Source organism: Giraffa tippelskirchi, chromosome 11 (assembly GCF_054371585.1).
Source record: "Giraffa tippelskirchi isolate mGirTip1 chromosome 11, T2T-mGirTip1v1.2.pri, whole genome shotgun sequence".
Classification (NCBI taxonomy): domain Eukaryota; kingdom Metazoa; phylum Chordata; class Mammalia; order Artiodactyla; family Giraffidae; genus Giraffa; species Giraffa tippelskirchi.
Genome location: NC_137285.1, coordinates 19,819,787 through 19,832,464, shown reverse-complemented (window position 1 = coordinate 19,832,464; position 12,678 = coordinate 19,819,787). Strand labels below are relative to the sequence as shown.

The following is a 12,678-nucleotide window of genomic DNA, read 5'->3' as shown; positions in this document are numbered from 1 at the left end:
GCTGTGCTTGGAGCCATCCATTGGTTCTGACTTGCTCAGGTCCCCTTATCACTGAAGGGGTGACTTTGTCCAGCAAGTGTGGCCGCTGCCAGTAGCCTGGGTCTGGAGCCGAGATAACTGCTTCCCTGGAGGCTTAGCCCCTGACCCCGGCTTCTCTCTTCAGGTTCCGACCCCGAATGAGTCGGTTGTAAGAGGATGTTGATTTGTGACTCTCAGTACCCCCGCTCCCGCCTGCCATGTTCCCATTCTCACCCCAGTGCTGACTCTGTGCTGCGTTCTAGCGCCCTGAAAAAGCAGTGACTTAGAAAGTGCCATGTGATGGAAAGATAAACATGGTTGATCCAGTAAACCACAGAACCCAGAAGTTAGTCCAGTCTTGTATTTATGTATTTATAAATGTATTTATGATTTATACATAAATACATCATCATGTATTTATGATTCTGCTGGTGTCGATTGATAAATAGGTGAAAGGGGAGATTGTGCGGCCTTGATCTTGCCTTGGGGGAATGCTGTGGTCTTTGTTAAGAACTGTGTGAGTCAAAAGTCTGACACTGTCCCGAAGTCTCAGCCTTCACGGATTGAGAAGGTCAGAGTCAGGAGCCTCCTGAAGGTCATGCAACTCCAAGTCCTCATTTCTCGGATAGGAAATAAAGCAAAACCATTTCTATGCTCAACACTTCCGACACCAAATGTGTGGGTTTTCCACACCAAGCAATTTTCCAGTTCTCTATGGGCAACATCTGAGTGTCGTTACAGTCAATTCAATTCTGACATTAACTTCCCAGGGTTAGTGAAGACCTTTTGGGTTAAGGGCTCAGTCCCACAAGATTGCTTTCCCTCACCCCCACTTCAGATGCCAATCACAAATAGTGGGTCCCAGGTTACCTACTTCTGACTTGGCTACAAACGGGGGTTCCCACCCTCTCCCACTTCAGGTTCGATGATTTTCTGGAAGTTCACAGAACTCGGGACGTTTACTTACATTTGCTGATTTATAGGGCTTCCCTGGTAGCTCAGATGGTAAAGAATCTGCCTCCAAAGCAAGAGACCTGGGTTTGATCCCTGGGTCAGGAAGATCCCTTGGAGAAGGAAGTGGCAACCCACTCCACTATTCTTCCCTGGGAAATCCCACGGACAGAGAAGCCTGGTGTGCTACAGTCCATGGGGTTGCAAAGAGTTGGATACGACTTAGCGACTGAACAACAACAATGTGTGGTGTGCAGGATCTTAGTTCCCTGACCAGGGATCGAACCCATGCCTCCTGCAGTGGAAGCCCGGAGTCTGAACCTCTGCACCTTCAGCGAAGTCTCTCTCTGGGTTTTTTTTTTTTTTCACAAAAGCCTTTTCAGATTATAATTCACATCCTATACAATTTACTTATTTAAAGTGTACAGTTCAGTGGGTTTTAGTATATTCTTGGAGTTGTATAGCCATCACAATTTGACATTTTCATCCCTCCAAAAATGAACCCCTTGACATTCCCCCGTCCCATCGCTTCCTAAATCCCCAGCCCCGGGCAACTGCTAGTCTGCTTTCCATCTCTCTGGATTTTGCCTCTTCTGGACATTCCGTATAAATGGAAACCGACAGCCTGTGGCCTTTTGTACCAGGCTGCCTTCACCCAGCGTGCCGTCTTCAAGTTGATTCATGTTGTAGCCTGTGTCAGCGCTCCATTCCTTTTCGTGGCTGAACTGCGTGTGTCATTGACGACATTTTGTTCTCCTCTCATCGGTTGATGAGTGCATTTTTAAAGAGTGACATTTTTTCCATCTCAAACACAGCTCTGAGCTACTGAGAGGGTCAGGGGACAGTTGCAGAAGATGCAAGCAGCAGGAAAAGCAGCTTCCAAGAGCGGCTCCCGGGAGTGGGGAGAGGACAGTCTTTCTCTGAGAGGCCCCTTGAGTGGGAGAAGGGAGAGTTGTGAGGGGGCCCGGAAGGAGAGGGTCCATTTGGGGTTTCCTGCCATTCTTTCTTTTCTCTTTCCGTGAGACAGACAGACGAGGAGAGCGCCAGGCCTCGGCAGACAGAGGCCTTGTTCCAAGGCTGGAATCCCGAGCCTCGTGTGTCCCAAGGCCCCGCTTTGAGATTGACATCTAAGGCCTCCAGGAGCCTCAAGGCAGCTCCAAAGGGACTCAGATGAGAACTGGCCTGACTGAGTCCAACCCAGGGATTGGAAGAGGGCAGTTAGCGTGAGTTTAATCTTGCTCTAATGGTCTCTTCTCAGAGTGACTAGTGATCCTGTTTACAGGTACATGTGGCACTGCCCTCTGGGGCACAGAGTCTTCTATTCAAAGGAACCATACTTCTCAGCTCTCCGGGGGCCACACCTAAGCCACCCCTGGTTCTTGGGTACGGACGGAGGCTGCAGTCAGGGTCATGGGGAAGATTCTGAAGCCTCCAGGGACTTCCCTGGTGGTCCAGTGGTTAAGACTTTGAGCACCCAATACAGGGGGCCTGGGTCCAATCCTTGGTCAGGGAACTAGACCTCACATGCTGCAACTAAGAGTTCACATGTCACAACTAAAGATCCTGTATGCCGCAGCTAAGACCTGGCACAGCCATATAAATAAATACAAAAAAAAAAATCTTTTTAAAAAAGATTCTGCAGCCTTCATGTGAGGCCTCACCCACCCCAGACTGTCAGTACAGAACACTGGGTGAGGGGTTTCTCTGCTGAGCTGTCTTACTTGCAAGGACCCCTCAAGTGCCAGAACCCAACAGGAGGGGCTAGGAGGCAAAGAGAAATAGCTCCTGTGTTGACTGGCTCTGGAAGTCAGGCATCCACAGGAGGCTTTGTCCGCTTCATTTAATATGAGCCCCACCATCAGTCCTACAAGGCGGGGGTGATGAAAGAGGACTCGTTGGGGTAGGAGGGCCTCCAAGTTTGCAAGCAGACTGAGGCGGCTCTTACTCTCCGAGGTGGCATCTTCTATAGGCGATGGGGTGGCCCAGAGATGAGAGCTGATCTTCATAGGAACTGCAGGCTGGTTATAGATGGGGTCTCCAGCACAGTGTGGGCAGGTGGCTTTCTGGGTTTGACAGGCAGGCTTCCGTAGGCTCTGGATGGTGGGAGGAAGGTATCTGAATCAGAGGGTGGACTGGCCAGGGTGTTGCAATGTCAATGTCTTGAAAACCATCAGCCAAGCTGACCCTCACGCGTGTTTTGCGTTTGGGTCTTAAACATACAGTTATGCTGTCTTCTGTCTCCCCCACCTCTGGCCCACCCCCAGCCACCCTCCCCCCCCACCCCCCACCACACAGTAAAGAATCACTAGCATCAAGAACCACTGACCTATCGTGGAGAAGTTAGATGGATGGATTTAATAACTTCTCTTCCTGCACCCCCTCGCCCCCTGCCAGTGGCTTCCCTGGTGGCTCAGACAGCAAAGAATCTGCCTGCAATGCCGGAGGCCCAGGTTTAATCCCTGGGTCAGGAAGATTCCCCTGGAGAAGGGAATGGCAACCCACTCCAGTATGCTTCCCAGAATTACCATGGGAGAATCCCATGGGCAGAGGAGCCTGGGGGGCTACAGTCCATGGGGTCACAAAGAGTCGGACAAGACTGAGCCACTAATACTATCACTTTCACTCCCCAATCCCCCGTCTATGGTGGTGGGAACGAAGCAGGAGAACATTGATCAGCCTCTCTCGGGTTTTATTGGAAGACAGAGGGCAGCTCCTGTAGCTGGGAGCGTGGGGGCAGCCGTAAGTCATGTGCCCCACGAGGCTGCCACATAGCAACTTGGGGGCTTCTGAAAATCTGTCTCCTAAGGAAGAGGCTGCAGGATGTTGATCCTGCTGTGAAGCCAGGCACCTGGGAGAGAGGAAACACTCCTTGCTGTTTGTGCAAGGTCAGCGTTGGGGGGGGCCTGCCAGTGAGCAGGTGGCTGCGTGAGCAGCCTAACTCCTCTGCTTACCCTGGGTGCTCCAGCCACATCCTCACTACCTAACTTCCAACTTGTCCTCGACTCCAAGGAAGCAGGCAGGTGGGCCTGCAGGAACCTCACGGTCTAACGTTCATGAAATTAATGAACATGCTGCTGAACGTGAACAGCTGCTGATGTTTAGTGGGTGTGTGCCCTGGACCAGGCCCTGTGCTGGATACTCCTCTCATGTTATCTTATCTCATTTTTGCCACACTCCCAGTGTCAGTGCTGATACGAACCTTCTTACAGATGAGGAAATGCCAAGAGATAGGGTAGCTTGGCTGGGCGTTGCTGGCCTGCCTTTTGACTCCTTTTGGAGGCCTATCTGCCCAGTTTGTGGTCACTGGGAGCCAGATGGGCAGGACAGAGTGCCGCCTGGGTCTGTAACTCCTGGTAGGACTTGAAGCAATTACCTTATCGGAGCTTCCTTTTGTACGTCTGTAAAGTGGGGATAAAAATGCCTGTAAAGTGGAGATAGAAAAGAATCTGCATGCAGGGCAGATTCTTAACCACGGGATCACCAGGGGAGTCCCTGCACGAGTTGTTTTATTGAGAGTGAGGTATAGATGTTCCACATCTTTTCTGTCTGAGTATGGGAAGAAAATTCATGTTTTCTCTTCATCTTCCTCTTCGCTCAGCCCAGCTTTACAGACCACCTGAGATGAAGACCTGTTCCCTTTTTGAGGGGGATCAGTCCGCAAATGGCACCCCACTCCAGTACTCTTGCCTGGAAAATCCCATGGACGGAGGAGCCTGGTAGGCTGCAGTCCATGGGGTCGCTAAGAGTCGGACAAGATGAGCAACTTCACTTTCACTTTTCACTTTCATGCATTGGAGGAGGAAATGGCAACCCACTCCGGTGTTCTTGCCTGGAGAATCCCAGGGACAGCGGAGCCTGGTGGGCTGCCGTCTATGGGGTCGCACAGAGTCGGACACGACTGACGCGACTCAGCAGCAGCAGCAATCCGCAAAGAGTCAGTCCTGGGACCCAGAAGGGAGCTGGAGGCAGCCGGATGGTCTCCCCAGAAGAGGGTTCTGGGCCGGCAGTGAGCGGGAAGGCCCCCTTGGGAAGCAGGGCGGGAGGCCATCGGAAGAAGGCAGGGAGGGTAAAGGCTAGGCAGCCAGGCTGGACACAGTCCATCTCCTCTGACGGTGCCCATCTGGCTGGTGGAAAGAGGCCCTTACAGCCTCTGCCAGGGATGACGTTGTTGTTGGCACCCCGACAGACTGATGTCCCTGGCCAGTTGCAAGAGTGCATTTGGGACCAACAGCTTGATCTCTAGTGCCCAGCAGGGTTGAAGTTTTACAACTTTGAACTTCTCCAGATTTGTATACAGGGGCCATAGATGTCCCCTAAACTATGCCTCACTAAGGGCTTGTGGCTGCCATGTCCTGAAGGACCTGTCCCTTCCCTTCTCATTCTCCATAAAAAGCAAGATGACTTTGTGTGGTTCATGGTGAGAGAACTCCATGTTCCACTTAGTTTGATCTGCTCGGTAGGTACTAGGGGTCTTGTTAAATCTATCTGTGTTTTTATTTATTGATTTATTTATTCTTATTGAAGTATAGTTGATTTACAGTGTTATATTAGATTCATAGTGAGTCAGTATTTTTGCAGACTATACTCCATTATCCGTTATTACAAGATAATGGCTTCTACATGCTTTTAAAGAGCTTTGTTGTACATCTTTCATTGTTTAGTTGTCCATAATTCATTCATTCAATGGAGCTTTTTAAAAAAGTTTTTAAAAACTTTTTATAGAAGTGTAACACCACTACAAAAAGTGTACAGACATTAACTTTCCTGCTGATAACTTTGTACAGACTGACCATGCAGATTGATCGACAGGACGTCAGCCACCCCCAGAAGCTCCCTGACTTCCACCAGCCATCATCAAGTCTGAAACCATAGACAGGGAAATTCCCTGGTGGTCCAGTGTTTAGGATTCAGTGCTTTCACTGCAAGGGCCTGGGTTTGATCCCTGGTCAGGAAACTAAGATCCCCAAAGCCTCGTAGTGTAGCCAAAAAATAAATTCATCAACAGAGTTTTGGGACACTGCTCATGTGCCAGGCATTGTTCTAAGCACTGGAGATTCATCAGTGAACCAAATGAAATCCCTTCCTAAAACACACTGGTGATGCTAAATGCCAGGAAGGAAAATGAGCAAGAGGCTAGAATAGAGAGAGAGGATGAGGTGGTAGGGGATTTGAGACAGCGTGATCAGAGAGGACCTCCCTGATAAAGCCTAAGCAAACTTGGGAAGCCAGTCCTGTAATATCTGAGAAAGAGAGAACAGCAGGTGCAAAGGCCCTGAGGCAGAGGTGTGCTCAGCAAGTCTGAGGAGTGCAAGAGGAAGGTGGTAGGAGGTGGCAGAGTCAGGGATGTGATCTTGGAAGACTTGTAGGTTATGGTAAAGACTTTGGACTTGGGACTTCCCTGGCCATCCAGTGGTTAAGGCTCTGCGCTTCCACTGCAGGGGTTGTGGGTTCAATCCCTGGTCGAGGAACTAAGATCCCACATGCCTCTCAGAACAACAAAGAAAAAGTCCTAAGTGTGAGAGGAGCTGAGGAGGCTGTTGAGGTACAGGCATGACATATTCCTATTTGCATTTACATTTTAAAATGCTCACTTTGGCTGCCCTGTGGAGTGGAAGCAGGGAGACTGGTTAGAAATTCTGTATTGCAGTAGCCTAATAGAGTTGTTAATGAAGATGGAAGGTGGCACAGGGCAGCTGTCCCTAACCTTTTTGGCACCAGGGACCAATTTCATGGAAGACAGTTTTTCCATGGACTGGGATGGGGTGGGGAGGAATGGTTGCAGGATGATTCAAGTGCATTACATTTATTGTGCTCTTTATTTCTATTAGTATTACATTGTGATATATAATGAAATAATTATACAACTCACCATAATACAGAATCAGTGGGAGCCCTGAGTTTGTTTTCCTGTAACTAGAGCGGCTATAAATACAGATGAAGCTTAGTCCGTCACTCACCTCCTGCTGTGCGGCCTGGTTCCTAACAGGCCGTGGACCCTTACTGGCCTGTGTCTCCGTGGTTGGGGACCCCTGGCATAGAGGGAAGTGAATCATCTTCAAGAATGAGTTGGAAGCCTCCTGCCCTTCGGCCGGGCACATAGAATCACCCGCCAGCGTGCAGGGCCCTCTGTGTCTGGCCGCTGAGAGGGTTAGGGCTTTCAGGGGTCCCCTGGGTCTCTGAGCTGCTGGGGAGGCATTGCAAGGCAGAGCTGGGCGCTGAGCTGTTCCTCCCCTCCCCCTGCCCAGCCTGGGTGCTGAGGGAGTTAATTGCACACTTGGGCGCTGATCCGTGCAGACAGGCCTAGCAGAACAAAGTACGAAGATCTTGGGCCTGGCCTTGGAGACCTTTGAGGGGAACCCGGTGGGTCCTGCTGTACTGTGGGGTTCCCAAGGGGCCTGTTCTGAGATCCTTCCCTCCAACTTCTGGAAACTCACGTAGCCCGGATGCCAGAGCTGCGGAAGCTGTCTGGGGTTTTGCCTCTGCTGTTTTGGACTCGCCCTCCTTTCCTTCCTTCACTCCTTCCTCCCTCCCTTCCTCCATTCACACTTCTCTCAAGATATACTATGATGGACCTAGAGATGATCATACTAAGTGAAGTAAGTCAGACAGAAGATGAATACCATATGATATGGCTTATATGTGGAATCTAAAAAATTTTTGGTATGATTGAACTTATTTACAAAACAGAAACAGATTTAGAGAACAAAGTTATAGTTACCAGGGTGGAAGGGTTGGGGAGAGGGAAAGGTAGGAGTTTGGGATTGACATGTGCACACTGATATATTTAAAATGGATAACGAATAATCTATTACCTACTTTAAGAAAAAAAAAATTGTTAGAAAAAGACGCACTATGGAACAGTGAGGACCGGCTCAGGCCCTGGGGCCGTATGACCAGGGTTTGACTTCAGCTCCATCGCCTCCAGGCTGTATGACCTGGAGCAAGAAAGTGACTAACCTGTCTGTGCACCAGTTATCTCATTTGCAAAATGGGGACAAAACGGTTCAATTAGTTAAATCGCATACAGTGCCTGGTAAGAGTACAGGCTCCATCCTCTGCCTTCCGGGTCACTGACCCCTGGCTAGCCCGGGTAGTGGTTAGTGGTATGTGTCCTTCTTTGAGTTTTCTGGGATCATTCCCCCTGGACCCTGTTTGAAGGAACATGCCTGCGTGTTTGGGAGTTTATGATTAGAATCGTTACCATGTGTCGACCTTTGGCCACGTCCCAGCCCTATACCAACACTCACACACATCATCTCACATTGCCCTCAAAGAAGTCGGTTTTCATCCCCATTTTTTGTTTCCCCATTTTTTTTCCTGAACTTTTTATTTTATATTGGAGTATAGCAATGAACAATGTTGTGATAGTTTCAGGTGGACAGCAAAGGGACTCAGCCATACACATACCCGTATCCATTCTCCCCCAAACTCCCCTCCCATCCAGGCTGCCACGCAACATTGAGCAGAGTCCCTGTGCTGCACAGCAGGTCCTTGTTGTTTATCCATTTTAAATATAGCCGTGTGTGCATGTCCATCCCAAACTCTCTAGCTATCCTTCCTCCCCTCCCCTGACCCCACCCAGCAGCCATACATTCGTTTTCTAAGTCCATCCCTAATTTTTTTTTTTTTTAATTTTTGGCCGCACCATGCAGCATATGGAATCTTAGTTCCCCCCACCAAGGATCGAACCTGTGCCGCCTGCATTGGCAGCATGGAGTCTTAACCACTGGACCACCGGGGACATCCCCATCCCCACTTTATAAAAAAGAAAACTGAGGCTTAGAAGGATGAAGGAACTTGCCAAGGCCCTCTGGCTGGTAGTGGTGGGGCCAGGATCTGACAGTCCTCCCATGAGCTGCTTCTCTCCCACCAGGGACAGTGTGTTGGTGCCAGCCCACCATGGATGCTTAGGGCTGTTGGTTTCCCATTCTTGCTCAAGGCCAGCCTACCTGGTCCCTGTGACCTTCCCTGCATCTGGCTACAGAGAGGTCCAGAGAGGACCTCTCTGTAAAAACCTATGTAAGCTTAGGAATTGAGTTGTGTATATCTGGGGAAATGCACTCCTGGCAGAGGGCACAGCGTGTCCAAAGGCCCTGGGGCATCTTCCAAAGAGGGTGTCTCCTGGGCCGTCTTAGCCTCTGCCTACCTTCTGGCCTCTGATAGGCCATCAGGGACACAGAATCCTGGCTCGGTGATGCTGGCTGAGACAAGGAGCCTTTCTCTGAAGGTCCCTGGCATTTCTACATGACTGGAGGGGCCTGTGAGCTCCCCAGCTGTACTTCAGGAATTGAGGTCTGGCTAGCAGCAGGCCACAGAGGGTGCCGACTTGGTCACTGTGGAGTTGTTAGGCCCTCCTGTATTTTTTTTTTTTTTTTAATATTTATTTGTCTGTGTTGGGTCTTAGTTTCGGCATGCTGGGATGTAGTTCCCTGACCAGGGATTAAACATGGACCCCCTGCATTGAGAGTTCAGAATCTTAGCCCCTGGGCCACCAGGGAAGTCCCCCTTCCTGTGTCTTCAAATAGCATTTTGGAGAGTGGACTTTTGTTTTACCACAATGAAAAGATATAAAAAGAAAAAACACATCCACTCTCCCTGGTGGCTCAGACAGTAAAGAATCTGCCTGCAATGCGGGAGACCTGGGTTCAATCCCTGGGTTGGGAAGATCCCCTGGAGAAGGGAACGGCTGCCCACTTGGAGTATTCTTGCCTGGAGAATTCCATAGACAGAAGTGCCTGGCAGGCTACAGTCCATGGGGTCGCAAAGAGTCAGATACGACTGAGTGACTAAGCACAAAATACATATAAGATTGACCACTTTATCCATTTTTAAGTTCAGTGGCATTAATTACGCTCAAGTTGTTGGGTCACCATCAACAGCACTATCTCCAGAACTCTTTTCTTTCCCCAAAGAGAAACTCTGTCCCCATTAAACACTTAACTTTCCCCTCCGCTCCCCCATAACCACCTTTCCACCTTCGGTCTCTAAGGATCTGCTGACTCTAGGTACCTCATACGAGTGGAATCATACAGTATTTGTCCTGCCTTCTTTCCCTTAGCACAATGCTTCCAAGGTTCGCCCCTGCTGTTGGGGTGGGGGGCGGGTGAACTTTTTAGAAATATATGTGGTGTTTGCGGGGCTCTGTCCTAGCAGCTGCAGAGCAACAAGAGGGAGAGGCCCAGGTCCTGGATAAAGTAACTCATGTCATCCTTACACCTGAAGGCTGGGGCTCCTTAGCTCCTGGCTTTACCTGTTTGCATTTCTCTAGTAGTCATGTGTGGATGTGAGAATTTGACTATAAAGAAGGCTGAGCACTGAAGAATTAATACTTTTGAATTGTGGTGGTGGAGAATACTCTCGAGAGTCCCTTGGACTGCAAGGAGATCAAACCAGTCAATCCTAAAGGAAATCAACCCTGAATATTCACTGAAATGACTGTTGCTGAAACTGAAGCTCCAATACTTTGGCCACTTGATGTGAAGAGCTGACTCATTGGATAAAACCCCGATGCTGGGAAAGATTGAAGGCAAAAGGAGAAGGGGGGCAGCAAAGGATGAGATAGTTAGATAGCATCATCAATTCAATTAACATGAGTTTAAGCAAACTCTGCGAGATAGTGGAGGACAGAGGAGCCTGGCATGCTGCAGTCCTTGGGGTCGCAAAGAGTTGAACACAATTTAGGGACTGAACAACAACAACAAATGGGCACACCTTGAAATCAAGACCCTCAACCCACATTTAGTCCTCGGTGGGCCATGTGTTTAGGTGCTTCTCATCTGAGCCTCATTGTTCCCATCTGTGCAATGGATCTCACGCACTGATTCTCAGATTATCTTTGGCCCAAATGAGCCAGCTTCCCATGGCCAACCTGGGACCTGACCCTTGTGTGCCAGGCTGACTGGGAGCAGGTGGGGGAGGAGTGCTTCTTAGACTATGACTTTTTTATTTATTAAAAATGAATGAAGGGACTTTGATGTATCAGGGCTTAAGAAGAGCTGACAGGTCACATGGTCTCCGAAAGCACAGGGCTGGTAATCTATTCAAAAACAACATTTTCTTCTTCTTCTTTTTAATTTAATGGAGGAAATCATTAGCTGGGAAATTGGTCGAGCTGATTTATTCCTGTTTTGGGGAGGGGGAGTGGAAGAGCAAATCTGCTCTAATTGCCGTTTATTCTAGAAATATGTCAGCAAAATATTCCCATTAGCCAGGCCTGGTGGGAGACAGGGCCTCCAGCTTCCTTCTCTTCAAAGCCTGCTCCCGGCAGGAGACGGAGGCTCTTTCTGGACCCAGGTGGGCGGCCACGCTGTCAGCAGCAAACATCTCCTTAAAGGTCCCGGCAGACTTGCCTTGGCTCCCCCGGTGTGTGCGTTTGGGTGGTGGTGGTGGGGCCCTGCTGTCCTCGATCCCCAGGGCTCTCACACTCAAGCCCCAGTTCCCAGGGATGCAGGTCTGGGACCCCCATCTGGGAAAGAAGACTACGTGCCTCCTGGGCTTCATCTGGTTCCAAGGGAGGCAACTTCGGTTGACCCTAAAAATAACCAAACATGCAAACAGCTTCAACAGGCAAATGTTTTTCATATCTGTGAGCCAAATAATTTAAAGGTACAGCTGTTTTTCCACTGTCTCAGTCTGTTTTCCTGGTTCAGGGAGGAGCTCTCTGGAGTGATCTGGGCTCTTTTGGGGTGACTGTCTTCCAACCCCACGGATTGGGCCCTGGCTTGGCGTTGAGGCCTTGCTGTGGGCCCCTGGCCACTGCCTGAGAGGTGGACACCTCCCGCCCAAGCCTGGCAAGGGCTGAGGTCCCCACATCCCCTGGCGCCGGCCTGGCTGGAGTGCTGGTGCCCTTTCAGGCTCGCTGCACGTGCGGAGAGGTCCTCCTTATACATGAATTTGATTTTGTGAGCTCGTCTAGCCCCGAAACAGGAGTAAAATGAGTTCTCAGAGAGGAGGCTGTAAGAAGTCAGGCAGGACATGGAGAAGGTGGAAGACGAGGGACCAATGAGGTGTGAACTGTGCTCTGAGCAGGGGCTGGGTCCACAGTGAACTCCAGTCACCCGAATCCCCGTGTGTGCAGGCCTCCCCCCGTGTATTCCAGGTCCTCACTCACTCTGTCCCTCCTTCGTGCCCTCAAGGCCAGTGTGAGGCTCCAGGGCACATCGTCACGTCCACAGCTGGGCATCTGTCTGTCCCTGTCATAATCCTCCCATAGGTGCACCACGTCTAGGGGGAAAGCCCACCATCAAATAGTTGGTTTTGTGCGTGCTGAGTGTGGTCACCCCTTGGAACAGCGGGCCTGGGACTCCAGGGCAGGAGTCTAAAGCCGTGGGGCAGGGCTATCATAGTGGGAGTTGGTTCACAATGCGGGGAGGGGCAGACCCAGCCCTGTAGGGTAGGGTACTACAGAGTCTTCATCATTCACTCATGTGCTCATTCATTCATTCCAAAAATGTGTTCACTGCCTGCTGGGTGCCAGGTACTCTTCTAGGCCCTGGGGAGATAGCAGTGAATACAACTCAATCAAAATCTTTGCCCCCGTGGAGCCTCTACTCTAGTGGGTATATCTATCAAGTCCTTTCAGTCATGTCCAACTCTTTGCAACCCCAAGGACTGTAACCCACCAGACTCCTCTGTCCATGGGGATTCTTCAGGCAGGAATACTGGAGTGGTTGGCCAAGTCCTTCTCCAGGGGATCTTCCCAACCCAGGG

General features: G+C 50.1%; 1 protein-coding gene and 1 long non-coding RNA gene across 13 annotated transcripts in view; one reads left to right on the top strand and one right to left on the bottom strand.

Moving 5' to 3' along the window:
• Positions 1–12,678, top strand: part of PITPNM2 (phosphatidylinositol transfer protein membrane associated 2) — a 157,182-nt gene that overhangs the window by 53,314 nt on the left and 91,190 nt on the right. The window lies entirely within an intron of this gene.
• Positions 11,072–12,258, bottom strand: LOC145525971 (uncharacterized). Its single transcript, XR_014068554.1, has 2 exons — positions 12,080–12,258; positions 11,072–11,500 (listed from the first exon to the last, which is right to left on the bottom strand). It is a non-coding gene; the product is annotated as an uncharacterized LOC145525971 (long non-coding RNA).